This window comes from Panthera onca, chromosome A2 (genome assembly GCF_046562875.1).
Source record: "Panthera onca isolate mPanOnc1 chromosome A2, mPanOnc1 haplotype 2, whole genome shotgun sequence".
NCBI classification, from domain to species: Eukaryota; Metazoa; Chordata; class Mammalia; order Carnivora; family Felidae; genus Panthera; species Panthera onca.
In genome coordinates, this window is record NC_138340.1 from 122,660,180 (window position 1) to 122,674,514 (window position 14,335).

The 14,335-nt window shown below is 36.1% G+C and overlaps 1 protein-coding gene across 2 annotated transcripts in view; it reads left to right on the forward strand.

Moving 5' to 3' along the window:
- Nucleotides 1-14,335, forward strand: part of ITPRID1 (ITPR interacting domain containing 1) — a 107,799-nt gene that overhangs the window by 56,142 nt on the left and 37,322 nt on the right. The gene's annotated exons all lie outside the window — the stretch shown is intronic.

Consider the following 14,335-nt stretch of genomic DNA (forward strand, 5'->3'; position numbering starts at 1 on the left):
AAGGCATACTAGTGATGCCAATGTGCATGCAAATTTCAAAAGACTTACTGCAGAAACGTTCAACGTCCCTGGGGCTGATGCAACATGTGGTTTGTCCAACATTAACTCAGTGTGATTTAATCAGGAGTGGAATGGATTCCACAAAGGACTGGGACTAACTGAATGAGTCATTTCTTACTCCTACTGACAACTGCTTGATGTTAAAAGTCACATCATTTTACCGGGCCTCAGACAAGTGGAGGTAATTTTTAAGTTCTCTGCGAGCACTTACATTCTAAATTAAGTGATTGTAGGACCTTCATATTAAACTCTCCATGGAAACAAGTTGCCTAGATGTAACGTTCCAAATAATCTCTCAGAATCATGTTACATAATCCTAGACAGCAGAGAAGGAGGGCTTTCTCTATACCTCATCCTTCTGCTCCCATTCAGCCATCATTGTGATTCAGCATTTCCATGATCCTATAACAGAGCTAAAAGTAGACAGGGATTAGTGAAGCAAAATAAAGCAGATGAAGCTACTGCATTTCCTGGAAGAAAATATGCAAATTTTTAATTTAATTTAGTGTGGTGTCAAACACATCTTTTTCATTACAAACTGTATGTATGGGCCTCATTTTGCTAAATGCTGTTTAGAAATTATGCATTAGTAATTATAGGGTCCTGCTGATTACATAAATTGTTATCCTGCTCTTCGAAGTAATTACCACATAACCTGCATTGAGGTTTATAAGACAAAAATAAGCATCTGCTTTTCATCTAATTGAATGCTTCTCAGTGAAGCTGGAGGTCCCCGTGCCAATAGGAACTGCCTTCCTTGACATTCAATTAAGAGGTCTACTGATATCATGTAAGTCACCCCAATCATTCCAAAAAATGATTTAGGATGTTAGGCAAAAGCACCAATCTCCATTTCATTTCAAATTCAGAAAGCAAAATGAGATGGGGGAAGGTTAGCCTAATGAAGAAAATCTGAATTAAAGTAAAGCAAATGTAATTTATTACTTTCAAAAACATTGTCGTAAACCCAGGAAAAAATAGAACTGAGAAAAAAATAAGTAAAACTAGTTCTGTTTCTATTAATAGGCAAAGGGGAAAATTATTGCTTTTATTTATATATGAATGACTGAATGAATTCATTTATGTATGAATTATATATATGGATGAATTTATATTTCTCTATATATGAATATAAATGAATGAATTTTGACTCAAAGTTAAAAAGATGACTTCATTCAAAAATGAAGGTGTGTGGACTATTTTGACCAATAGGATATGGCAGAAATGATGCTTTACTACTTGTAGAGTGTTGCCTTTAACCCACCTGGCTGCTTCCTGGCTCTTGAGATACTTGTTCTTGGAACATTCCCTATGAGAACCCAGCCCTCATGTTTTGAAAATCCCAAGCCACATGGGAGTGTCCACTCCGGTGGACAGACTTGAATGAGCCTCCATGTGAATAAGGCATCCAAGATGTCCAATCCAGTCAAACTTTCAGATGACTTCAGCTCAGATGTCATCTGACTGCCACTACGTGAGAGAATCCAAGCGACAACCATGTAGCTGAGCTGAGTCACCCCCCAGAACCATGACGGATAATAATCGACTGTGGTTCTAAGTCACAAATATTTAAAGGTTTAGTAATACCAAGTGACAGTAAAAATGTGAAACAAACACTTACCCACTGTTGGTTGTAAGTTAAAATCATAATAATTACCTGAAGTATAATCTGTCAATGTCACACAATTTTAAATGTATGCAAATATTCCAGTTCTGGGATTTGACCCATCAGTAGACTCCAATGTACACACAAGGTTTTTGATTGCAAAAATATATTTATAATAATAAACAGCTAGAGGCAGCCTGAGTGCCCCAAAGTATAAATTAGCTTTAAATAATTATGGTACATTTTTACATTAAAATCTATTCAGACAGTATTTTGGAAAATGAAGCAGATATTTTTGTGTTGATATGAAAAGGTCTCTGAGATATACAGTTGTTAAATGAGAAAAAAATATGTACAAAGGTTTTATATAGACACCTCTTTTTATTAAAAGAGTTATCTATTTCTATGAAGGGGAGAAAGTATGCACAGAATGCTTCTGGAAGAATATCTCAGGAACTGCTAATGGAAGTACCTTAACAGAAGGAAAACTAACATGTTTTAAATTAATTGGCATCTTTTAATTTTCTTTTGTTACCATGTGCATATGTTATTTTCATAACACTACTTAGCAAAAAATTCTGGCAATACTATAGGCAATTGACACAATAAAATGGGGGATTTTGTTGTTAATTCTCTGCTCCCCATGACAACCAGTCCAAAACTTTTGTATGCTTTGTATTTTGTATTTTTTAATTTTTAAATCAAAATTATATGTTTGAAGTATGAAACATGATGTATATGCACATACATACTGAAATGATTACAGTAGTGAAACGACTTAACATATCATCTCTTCACAGTTTCCATTTTATAAGTGTGATAAGTGCACCTGAAATCTACTCTCTTAGCAAATTTTCAATATTCAATATAATATTATTGACTATAGTCACCATGGTTCTTAGATCTCTAGACTTATCCTTACTTAACTGTAGCTTTGTACCCTTTGAACAACATCTCTTCCAAAATTGGGAAACATTTTAATATTCCTCTCAGTCTTTTACTGATCAAGCATGACATAATAGAAGATGGTAGAAAATACATTAATATTATAATTGATAATATGAGCATAATAGAAAAATATTGAAATAAGTATTCTTTATCATTGTTCTTGATATACTTTGTTAGAAGGGCTAATAATTTGTAAATGCAAAGATTATTTCATTGATTTGCTACACGTGCACACATTATGTAAGAGCTACCTTGCCATGGATAAATGCAGTAATATGTGAATTCAATAATAAAAATATAAGCAATACTTCCTCCTCCCAACAAACAAAACAAAATACTAAATCTAGGACTTGTGGACTGAGTTCTCCATCTTTAAAAAAGTGCAGAAGATGCTCATGTAAAACTATAAGTTCAGATCATTTAAGTAATAATGATGAATATTTCATATAAAATTGAAGAATTGGAACAGAAGCAGTAATCTGAGGCAAATTCATAGCTTTAATCGCTTTCATTATCAAATAAGTAACAACTAAAATGAATTATTTGCCTCAAGAAGCCATCATAAAAAAAATATTTGGAAGTTAGAGATTATTGAACTAGAAATTAATAGTGGAGAAAGCAGAAACAAGTTATTTGACAAGTAAAATCAAAGCATTAGCTTTTTTGTGGGCAAAGCTGTCAAGCAATAAAAAGAGAGAAATGCATACAAACAAAACCAGATAATCAAAATAAAATTAGAGAAAAGACAGAACCACTGATATAGAAGTTATACCATGTGAAAAACTGATGCTAAAATTATAAAGGAACACAAATACAAGTGGTATAATTAAAAACAGGGATAATTAACATGGATATTTCAGAAAATATATGTATAGTAAAACCTTGGTTTGCCAGCATAATTCATTCCAGAAACATGCTTGCTATTCAAAACACTTGTATATCAAAGCAAACTTCGAGAACCATTGGCTCAGTTGTGATCACGTGACATTCGATGTCATGTACTACTCCTATTGCAAGACGTTGCTCATTTATCAAGGTAAAATTTATTTGAAATGTTTGCTTGTCTTGCAGAACACTTGCAGAACAAGTTACTTGTAATCCAAGGTTTTACTGTATTTATATTTCCACATTTTATATAATTTTATATTTATGTTGCCATATTTAAATATACATATCTATTGTAAACCTAAAATATTAACAAAATAACATAGCAGAACTCCTAAGTAAACTAATACCAGAGAGGGATAAACCAACAAAAATTAAGTTTATCAAAAGCAACCTGTAAGAACAGCAATGCGCAACAGCAACACCAAACCAAAAGTGTTACATGAGTAGACTCTTCCAGTTTTTCAAGAGATAATTGCTCTTCTGTATAAATTTTCCAGGTAATGTAAACATTTGTAAATCTTTCCAATTCCTCTTAGATTAAAAAAATACAACAACACTTGGTTTCAAAATTGACTAAATTGGCTCATAAAATTGATGAATTTTACTTATGAATACAGATGTAACAATTTTCTTTTTTTTTTTTTAATGTTTCTTTTATTTTTGAGAGAGACAGAGTGAGAGTGGGGGAGGGGCAGAGGAAGAGGGAGACACAGAATCTGAAGCAGGTTCCAGGCTCTGAGCTGTCAGCACAGAGCCCGACGCGGGGCTCAAACTCACCAACTGTGAGATCATGACCTGAGCCAAAGTCAGATGCTTAACCAACTGAGCCCCCCAGGCACTCCTAAACATTTTCAATAAAGAAATGATGATTTAAATGTAGTAAAGCACCAGAAATATTCTAATCCTTGAAAACTAACTTTTATTCCAAGATTTCAATGTTTCAACAATTGAAAAACTAAAATAATTTATCAACTATTATGATAAATTATGAAAGGAAATAAATGATATGATCAACTTGATGGATTATGAGAAAGATGTGTGTGCTTATAAAATATTTCACTCTTCACCAACAGGACTCTCAGATGAATGAAATTTCAGATGGATAATTAAATATAAAAAAATGGCACCCAAATTATAAAAGGGCTAATAGTATAAATGTAGATGAATTTTATATAAATTTGGAACAGAAACCTATTTTTAAAGCTTGATTAAAGTGCAATGGCTAATTGAATTAATCAATTTTTCATGACTTTTCTCAAGTTGATTTATTTTGAGAGAAACAAAGACAGCACAAATGGGGGAAGGGCAGAGAGAGAGGGAGAGAGAGAATCCCAAGCAGTCTCTGTGCTGTCAGCACAGAGCCCAATGGACAGTTTGAACTCACAAAACCGTGAGATCATGACCTGAGCCAAAACCAAGAGACAGACACTTAACTGAGCCACGCAGGTGCCCCCAATTTTTCACTAAACATTGAATATACCTATGTATGTATGAAAAACAATCATAAAAAATTGAAATGTAAATGACAAGCTGAGAGTATACATTGTCATCATAAACAATAAGTGATTATGATTTTTGCTATACAAAGATTTCTTCCATTACAAACATTTAACAACTTAACAGTGGTGCTTTTCCATAAATTTGAGGGTGGATCAACGTTGGTAGAGTCACTTCAAGCATATTCTATCAACAGTTCAAAATATTTAGGAATCTCAAAAGATGCAGAAAAAAGAAGACAGCAAAATGTAAACATGATTCATGATTAAAAATCAAAACAGAGAAAAATTATTTGCAAGTAGAAACAGAAGGAAATTTTCTTAATCTGAGAGGCATCTATCAAATCTTCATGCCAAATATCAATCCTAACAATGAAACCTTCAAGGAAATCCCATTCAACAAGGAACAGAACTTGCTACACTCCTTTTATTCAGCATTGAACTCAAGGTCAAAGCAGAATGACAACACCATGAAGTAAGATGTATATAAACTTAAAAACTATTCACATTCGCAGGCAAAATAACTGTCTGCATAGAAATCCCAAGAGAACTAATAGGCATATTAATAGAATAATAAGGTTTAGCAACTTTGTTGAATGTAATAGCAAAATGCAAAAATCAGTATTATCTCCAGGCATCAGCAATAACCAATTAGGAAGACATTAAAGAAAAAAAAAAAAGATTTCTCTCACAATTCCAACAACAATAAATCTATAAGAGTACCTTTGAATATACCTAAATGAAGACTCAGGATATTTATTGGGAAAACTATAAAATATTACCATGTCTCTTAATGAGACCTAAATAAAAGCAAGACTATGTCATGCCCAAGAATGGGAAAGCTCAATATTATAAAGAAACCAAATATCCACCAATAATAAAATGTACAATACAATTTCAATAAAATCCTGATAGGGCTGTTATTTGCTTTGTTTTGTTTTGTTTTTGTGTGGAACCTGCAAGATGGTCCTGAAATTCCTATGTCCTAGTAAAGGACCAAGGAGAGCTAAGATAATAATGAAGATCATGGAGGAGAAGTTTATGTTCCTAGAAATCAACACTTATATCATAATTGTAATTAAGGTGTTATACCACTGTTAAATTTTTTTTTTCTTTAAAAAGATGATGGATCAGTGAAATAGGGGTCAGAAACAGACCCTTACATGTATAGAAATGCTAAGTCAGAGAAAGCATTTCAAAACCAGTGGAGAAAGGATTAACACAATTGATACAATGAATTGGTTATCCATATGAAAAAGATAGACAATTACACCCTTAGCTCGTCCCATTAACGAAGATAAATCCAAGTACAGCTAAGGTCTAACTGTGAAAAGCAAACCATTGCTACTTACAGAAGAAAATAAAGAAGGGTATACTTATGACCTCAGAGTAAGACACAATTTCTTAAACAGGACACCCAAAAGCACACTATAAAAAGAAATATGGATAATATGACTTCATTACAATTGTTAATATTGGTTCAACAAAGACAGCATAAACAAAGTTCAAAGACCAGTCACAGGTCAACTATATTACAATTGAAAAATAAACGAAGTCAGAAAGTAATAGATATCTACAACCTATGCACAGCAAAATGTTTGTTTCCAGAATTAATATATAATTTCTAAAAGTGAGCCAAAAAAAAAAAAAAAGGCAAATGACTAAACCTAAAATGCACAGTAAATAAGTATACAATTCACAGAAAAATTAACCAATGAAGAAGAGGTGTTCCTGGGTGGCTCAGTCAGTTAACAGAGCTTGGAGCCTGCTTCCAATTCTGTGTCTCCCTCTCTCTCTGCCCCTCCCCTGCTGTCTCTCTCTCTCTCTCTCTCTCTCTCTCTCACTCAAAAATAAATGAACATTAAATTTTTTTTAAAAGAAGAAAATATGCTTTACCCTATTATAATCAGGAACAGATAAATTTAAATTATTAGATACCATTTTAGACTGACAAAAATGTTTAAATTTAATTCTACCAAGTATTGGTGACAAAGAAGAAATCTTACACAGCTGATGAGATTATAAATTGGTACAACCATTTTGCAAAGCAGTTTGGCAAAATCCAGTAAAGTTTAAGAAGCACAGACCCTTTGACTCAGCCATTCCATTCATAGGATATGGCCCGGAGAAATCATTACATGTATGCAGATGTGAATGAACGTATAAAAACATTTTTTGCAACACTGAAATAGTGAAAAACTTAAAACAACCTAAGGGCAATCAAATCAATAAGAATAAGGTTAATGCTATCATAACATAATCATAGAGTAGAATAATATACCACAACGATAATAAACAAACAAGTTAACTTATCCACATGGAAAAATACCATGAGTACAAGGTGGAAGTAAGTAAATCAGTTAGATGCATACAATATATAAAATAAATTTACTTTAGCAATAGTTGGTATGTATTAATAATGCATATACAAAGTAAAAGCACAAAAATATACAAGGGAAATATAAACACCAAATTCGGGATCCTGGTTAACTCTGGGAGGTTAGGAGGGAGGAAATGAGTTCAGGAAGGGATAAACCCAGGTAAATAAGACTACTGTGTCTGTAATGGTTCCTTTTTAAAACAAATCTGAAGTAACTATGAAAAAATGTTAAATTTTAATACCACTGTAGGTGGTTACAAGGAATAGATATACATTATGCTACTTTCTATACTTTTGTACATGTTTGAAATTTCCCAATGCAAGAAAATTGAACAAAAAATAAAGGTGTCAGTAGGAATTTTATTAACCAAGCTAATGCAAACGAAGCGATTTTCAACCTCAGTAGTAATCTGAGAAATATGAATTAAATTACACTAAAACAGGCAAATGAGTTATTAAATCAATGGAGGTTTAAGAAATCATATAACCTAATGTTGGCCAGAATACATATTGCTTTCTGGAAGGCAATATATAACAATATGTATCAGAAACTTTGCAACTGTGTTTATCTTCCTACCTGGATATACCCTCTAGGAAGTTATCCTAAGGCAATTATAAAAGAGGTGTGAAAAACTAGCTTAAATGTCCAATATAGAGGATTATTTGGAATGGAATAAAATTAAATGGAATATCATTTAGTCATCAAAAATGACAACTGGTATTTCTTGCCACAGTGGTTAAAGACTTACAATTAAAAGATAAAAGCAAGTCATAAAATAAAATGTGTTTCTCAATTCACTTATATAAAATTACATATATAATCTATATAATACACTTAAAAAATAAGTTAAGCTACACTTAATAGTTTGGTGACCATCTCATGGTGATGGGTTTCAGGTAATATTTTTCCTTTCTTTGTATTTTATACAATTCAAGTTAAAAATTTTAATACAAGTTTCTAACCCTCAACCCTCTCACAAAAAACCAAAATAGAGAAAGCATGAGTGTACATAGTGTAGACAATGGCAAGGTAGATAATAAATGACGTCTGGTTTTTCCTTCTTGTGCTTCTCTGTGTTTGCTCATTTGTCCACAACAGAACAAATAGTGATTCATCCAAGATAATGCTAAATGTAACTTTTTACAAATTGAGTATATTTGGGGTTTAACGAGAGCTAAATTATTAAGGTTTTACTGATAGGATTTTTGCTCCAAAGCAGATTGGAAAAGGTACCTTTGAAGAGGTACCTTTTATATCCTGTCTCCTGGTTGGTCTTTTGGTCTTCTTCCTGATCAGTTACCACTAAACTAAACTAGATTCTGTTTAGTCTCTTTCGATTTCACAATGTCTCTCTCTTCTCATCTCTCTGTTATTTCAAAGGGGCTGGTGTACTGATTAAGAACACCAAAGACAGCCCATTCTCTCTCTTTTTAAAATTTTATCTATTTAAATTCAAGTTACTTAACATACAGTGTAGTATTGGTTTCTGGAGTAGAACCCAGGGATTCATCACTTACATAGAACCCCCAGTGCTGGTCCCAACAAGTGCCCATCCCCCATTTAGCCCATCCCCCCACCCCATTCTCTTCTTAGGCAGACAAATTCCACAGTCCATGTATTCTTCCTCCTTTCTTTTCTCTACCTGTAAACTCTCCCTTTATGCTATTAGTAGCCTTGATCAATGACACCTCTACAGGACTCATCTGGAAAAACACTAACCATTTGCTTATGTCTCTCTCCCTTATGCTAAATTATGTTCTGCTTGAGATTAGGAATCTTGTCTAATCTACCCACCATCCCCAGACCTAGCACAGTGCCTGACCCATTAGGGAACCCCGTATATGGCAACATCTAAGCTTCTCTTACCTTCCCCAGAAGAGTTTACATTCTCATTCAACAGTGGTGATTTAATGTTGCAACAGTGTTCTGTGGGCAGAGTATAATGACTGTCTTAAAATATAACGCATGGTATTTTTAATGATTTTATTGGCATGGACTTCAGTATTTGTAAATTAGGACTGCATCCAATAGGTGTATTCCTTTCAGATCAGCGGATTGGTGCTTTCTTTTTGCATGTTGCATTTAGTCCTAAGTGATGTAGACTTACTTTATTTTAGGTTTGCACACATTCCAGCAACATCTCTCAGAAAGTTGTTTTACCTGAATATACATGGAATCTGTTGCTTAACTCTATATTCCAGTCAATTATAATCATTATTAGGAAGCAATTCATTGGGTTTGAGGGGGGTGGTTATTGGTTGCTTTTAAAGTTTATTTATTTATTTTGAGAGAAAGAGAGAAAGAGAGAGCAGGGGAGGGGCAAAGAAAGAGAGAGAGAGAGAATCCCAAGCAGGCTCTGCACTGTCAGCGCAAAGCCTGATGTGGGGCTCTAACTTAGGAACTGTGAGATCATGACCTGAGCCAAAATCAAGAATCAGATGCTTAACCACCTGAGCCATCCAGGTGCCCCAGGAAGCAATTCATTGTTAAATTAACAGTTAACATTTGACACCCAGACTCGCAGTGTCCTGAGCAGTTTCAATTACATTATTTAATGTAATCACCATACTATTCTTTCCTCTTTAGAGATAAGACATCAACAAATTAAGCAACTTGCCTGAATTTACATAGCTGGCAAAAGAAGGACCAAATTCAAGTCAGGATCTTTTGAATGTAAATCTAGTCCTCCTCCCATACTGAATTCATTCATTCAGTGAATATTTAATGAGCGCTTATACAAATAAGAACCTGATCTAGGTGCTGGAGACACAAATGAAAGCAAAACAGAACTTAGTCTTGTAGAGCTCGTGAATAACCAGGGAAACCAACTAATTACTGAATTACTACTGTGGTAAATGTTATGAAGGAAAAGCAAAAGATAAATGGAAAGCTACTAACATCCAGGAAAGAGCCAAGTACACACTTGAGTGCCTTGCTAAAGCATCCCTTTAAATTCTTGGCAACATTTATTAAGTGCTAACTCCATGACAGGTGCCGTTCCAGGCACTTTACGTGTATTAATTCATTGAATCCTTCCTTTGGGGGGGGGGGGGGGGTGGATTCTACCATTACTATTCCCATTGAACAGATGAGGAAACTGAGGTAGAGAAATTGTGCAACTGCCCCCAGCCACACACCTCGGAGCCCCTGACTGCCTTTTGTTTCTAGTTGGCTTCTGAACTGATTTTGAGAATGCACCTGGTCACAAGCTCTTAGCACTTGCCTTAACTTCTAGTGCAGAACAGCTATTAATTAAAACAACAAAATTGCTCAAAGATAAACTTAGATCACGAGAGTCAGAAGATACTGATTTCTGTGGTTATTTACACATGAATCTACTTTGCCATCTACAGTTTCATACTTGAATTATCACCGCTGGCCTCCCTGATGATGGGGATTGCTAACTTGGAGGTAAGAAATGAACCCCACTGGCACTGAGCAGAGGGGCTGGAGTGCCCATCTCTTTTGTTGTTGGTTTGGTTTGGGTAGTGTTATTTGTTTTCAGGGAATTAGCACACAGGGAAGAGAGATAGGCGAAGTAAAGGGAACTGATCACCTGCGACTGCCTGTTCACAAAACAGACTAGGAGCAGGACACTGGCGAAGCCCAAGCCTCAGTGGCCCTGTCCCTTGGCTCCGTCCCCTGGCCTCAATTTGAGTCCAATTGTTTAATTTTCTACACACCCCACGAAAGGCAATTCCCAGGCTGCTCTGTATCTTCTTTATATTTCCCCGTAATGCCGTCTCTGGCTGTTTAACTGCAGCAGGCTTTATGATAAGAGTTGTTGTTTGTTTTTTCTTCCTTGGCAGTAGGCAAAGACTTAATTTTAAAAGACACACTCAGACTCAAACAGCCCTGAACGACTTACACAGAAAGCAGGGTGTTTTCTAGGCTTGTTTTTGAAATATTGCAATTTTTTTATTAGGCAATTTTATCATTGTTATAAATAAGTAATTGTACTGGGGAGAAGGGATAATCCTTATTTAATTAAATTCATCTATACTCCCAGGTTGGCAGCAAGAAGACATATGTGAGACTAATACCCACAGCCTGCCTCTTTGCATGTGCAATTAAAAATTCACTCTACAGTAGCTCTGGCAGTTTAGTGTTGCTTTTGGCATTTACAAATTCTTTTATTTTGTGACTTTTTTTTTTTACCATACACATATGCTGGAGCAGATGTTGCTTATTTGTTGTTTATTCAAATCTGTAGGCTCTGGCAGCTAACTCCATTGTTCTGTAATGAAGCTTTATTCGCTGTCCTGTATTAGGACCCAGCGCCTGCACGAGAGACTGCGTTAGTTCCCAGTAGGACGCCACAGTTATTGCCCTTGTAGTTGGCTGTTTAGAGTTGGAAGCTTGCGCTGGGGGAGAAAACCACCACAACAAAGAGCTGGGTGGTTACAGTTGGGGGGAGTGGGAGGGAACAGGCAGGAAGGTCACCCTGCAGTGCTCTGCTCTGTGTTTCTGCCCGGTGGCCTCGGCCTGGCATCCGGACTCTGCTGCTGTGGGGTTCTGGTGTCCAAAGCTGGGAAGCATTTCCTTCTTGCTCATTCTCTTCCTTGACTTTCTTTTTCTCTTTCTAGTTATTTGATTCATTCACAAGCAGGGTGTCTACTGCACCTCCCCACCCAGCCCCAGCCCCTTCTTTCCAGGGCACCCGTGGATTCCTTAACAGCCACATTTAGCCAGAGGAACTCTGTCCGGGGCAAAGCTGTTTCTTCCATATATCACCCCCTCGTCACATCTTTCCTCGTCCACATACTGTTCTGGCTGCCCGTGTCTTGGGAGTAGCCACACTTCATAAAGTCGAGAATGTCAGGTCCACGTTGACCAAAATAAAGACCCGCTGATCCCTAGAGCTCCAATGCCAAATTTTGCCTTCTGGAAAACCCCTGTCTTGGCCAGGAGGCAATCAATCAGAGATGTAACCACCTCCATCTGGCACATTATGACATGGAACCTCACTATTAACACATTTGTGATTCATCTTGTCCCAAGGAGCGGTGCCAGGGATCAAACCACATCCTCCCTCCCCGTGGCAGCTGGGAGCACTCTAGCTTCCCAGCATGCAGAGTTCGCACATTGGCTCCCGTGACATCGCAAGTAACAATTCTTTTAATTATCACACCTTCCCTCCCCCTCCCCACCCACTCCACAGACATTTTGGCACCATGGGGATATTTTGCAGCCGGCAATCAGTACTTTTCTTAATTGACTGAGTGTGTTCCAATAACGTGAAGCCTGGTATTATCCACTATGGAATGAAAGGGGCAGTTGCTTGATGCTGAGTTCTGTAGATACAACGCCCGGCACGTGTTTGGTAGCTTTTACCTCCATAAGCATGCTGTAGTGTTTATTCATAATTTTTAAAAATTATTTCTCTTCATTGTCTATACATGTGAATGTGAATCTCCCTAGGATTGAACTCAAGGATGGTCTGATTCTGGCCCCAGTCCATCCTGGCAGTCTCGCTTCATCTCCCATAGCCTACCCTGCATATATTGGGGTGCTCAGTGTCCTCCATCATTCCCCACTTTTCCGTCTCTGTAGTACCTTGCTGCTTTTTCATGGAATCCTTCTGATCTCCTTTTCCACATGCCAAATCTCACCCATCCTTCAGTGTCTCAGTTCAGTTACTACTTTTCTATCACTTTTTCCAAGAACCCTGTTCCCTGGGGATACACCTTCAGTGCTCCCATAAATTTTGACATATGCCTTTACTATAGGCCTTAACACAGTTTGCCTTGAATTATCATTAGCTGGTGTAAGACATATGTCCCTAACTAGATTGTTACTTCTTTTAAGGATTTGTTCCGTGCATCTTCTTAGCTAAAGGTTGGCGTCACATCTACAGAGGGGTTAGCGTGGGGAATGGGTTTAAGGAACCAGAATAAATCTTCATTGAGCATTCTGTGTGCCAGGGACTATACCAAGCACTTTACATTCTTCATTTATCCTCAAAACAATGATCCAAACAATCCAAAAGTGGATTTTACTCCCATTTCCTAGATGAGAAAACTGAGGCTCAGAGAGGATAGTAATTTGTATCAAACTAACTCAGCTAGTGAGTGGCTGAGCTAGAATTCACAGAATTTTAGAATTCTAGAATTCTGACCCCAAGCTTTTATTGTTGCTGAAACACTCCCCTATTTTCCTAGTAAAATTTTAATCTTGTTATGTTAGAATAGCCAAGTTACTACCCTAATATAAAAATGTAGGTAAAACTAGAGTCATCGTTCAACAGAGAAAACACTGCTATATTTCTAAGGAAATCAAAGTATATTAATTAAATCAAAGTATATTAATATAGCTGAAGTCATCCACACCAAAAAAAACCAGGGACCAAACTGAAGTTTATGACTTAACCAGGAGTTAAATTTATTTAAATTCAGACTTGATACATAATGATTATTTTCATTATGATATTAATATTATAATATTATTATTCAAATCCCCACAGAACTATGCTAGACATGAAAATAAATAGGACCTACCCTGCCATGTCCTTATAAAATCTTTTTGTTTAATAAGAAAGAGATATGTTTCAGAGTTTTTTCAGAAGATAGTTTATGTCAGATATGAAACCAAGAATCCTTTATTTCATTTTAGCCTGAGAGATTGTGGGTAGGGGATTAGAAAGTCAATCTCTCACTGATCTTTTTGATCCTGGATTGAAGAGTATGCAAGGAAGGGAGGATGTGGCCAAGGTCGTTGATGGAAGCCACCAAAGTGGAAGGAAGGGCAGTAAAGTCAACCCATTTCAGATGCTCTTTATCTTGTGTTTTATCCCCTATTCTTGCCCCAGCTCAGCCCTCCCACTCCCCCCACCCCACTGGTTTCTATGACCCTTTAATAACTAGCCAAATGCTAGTATAAAACCTTTCAAGGTGAAACAAGACCATTAATTAACAAGGCCATTAATCAAGAAACTAGGCCATTAATTTAAAAGGGTT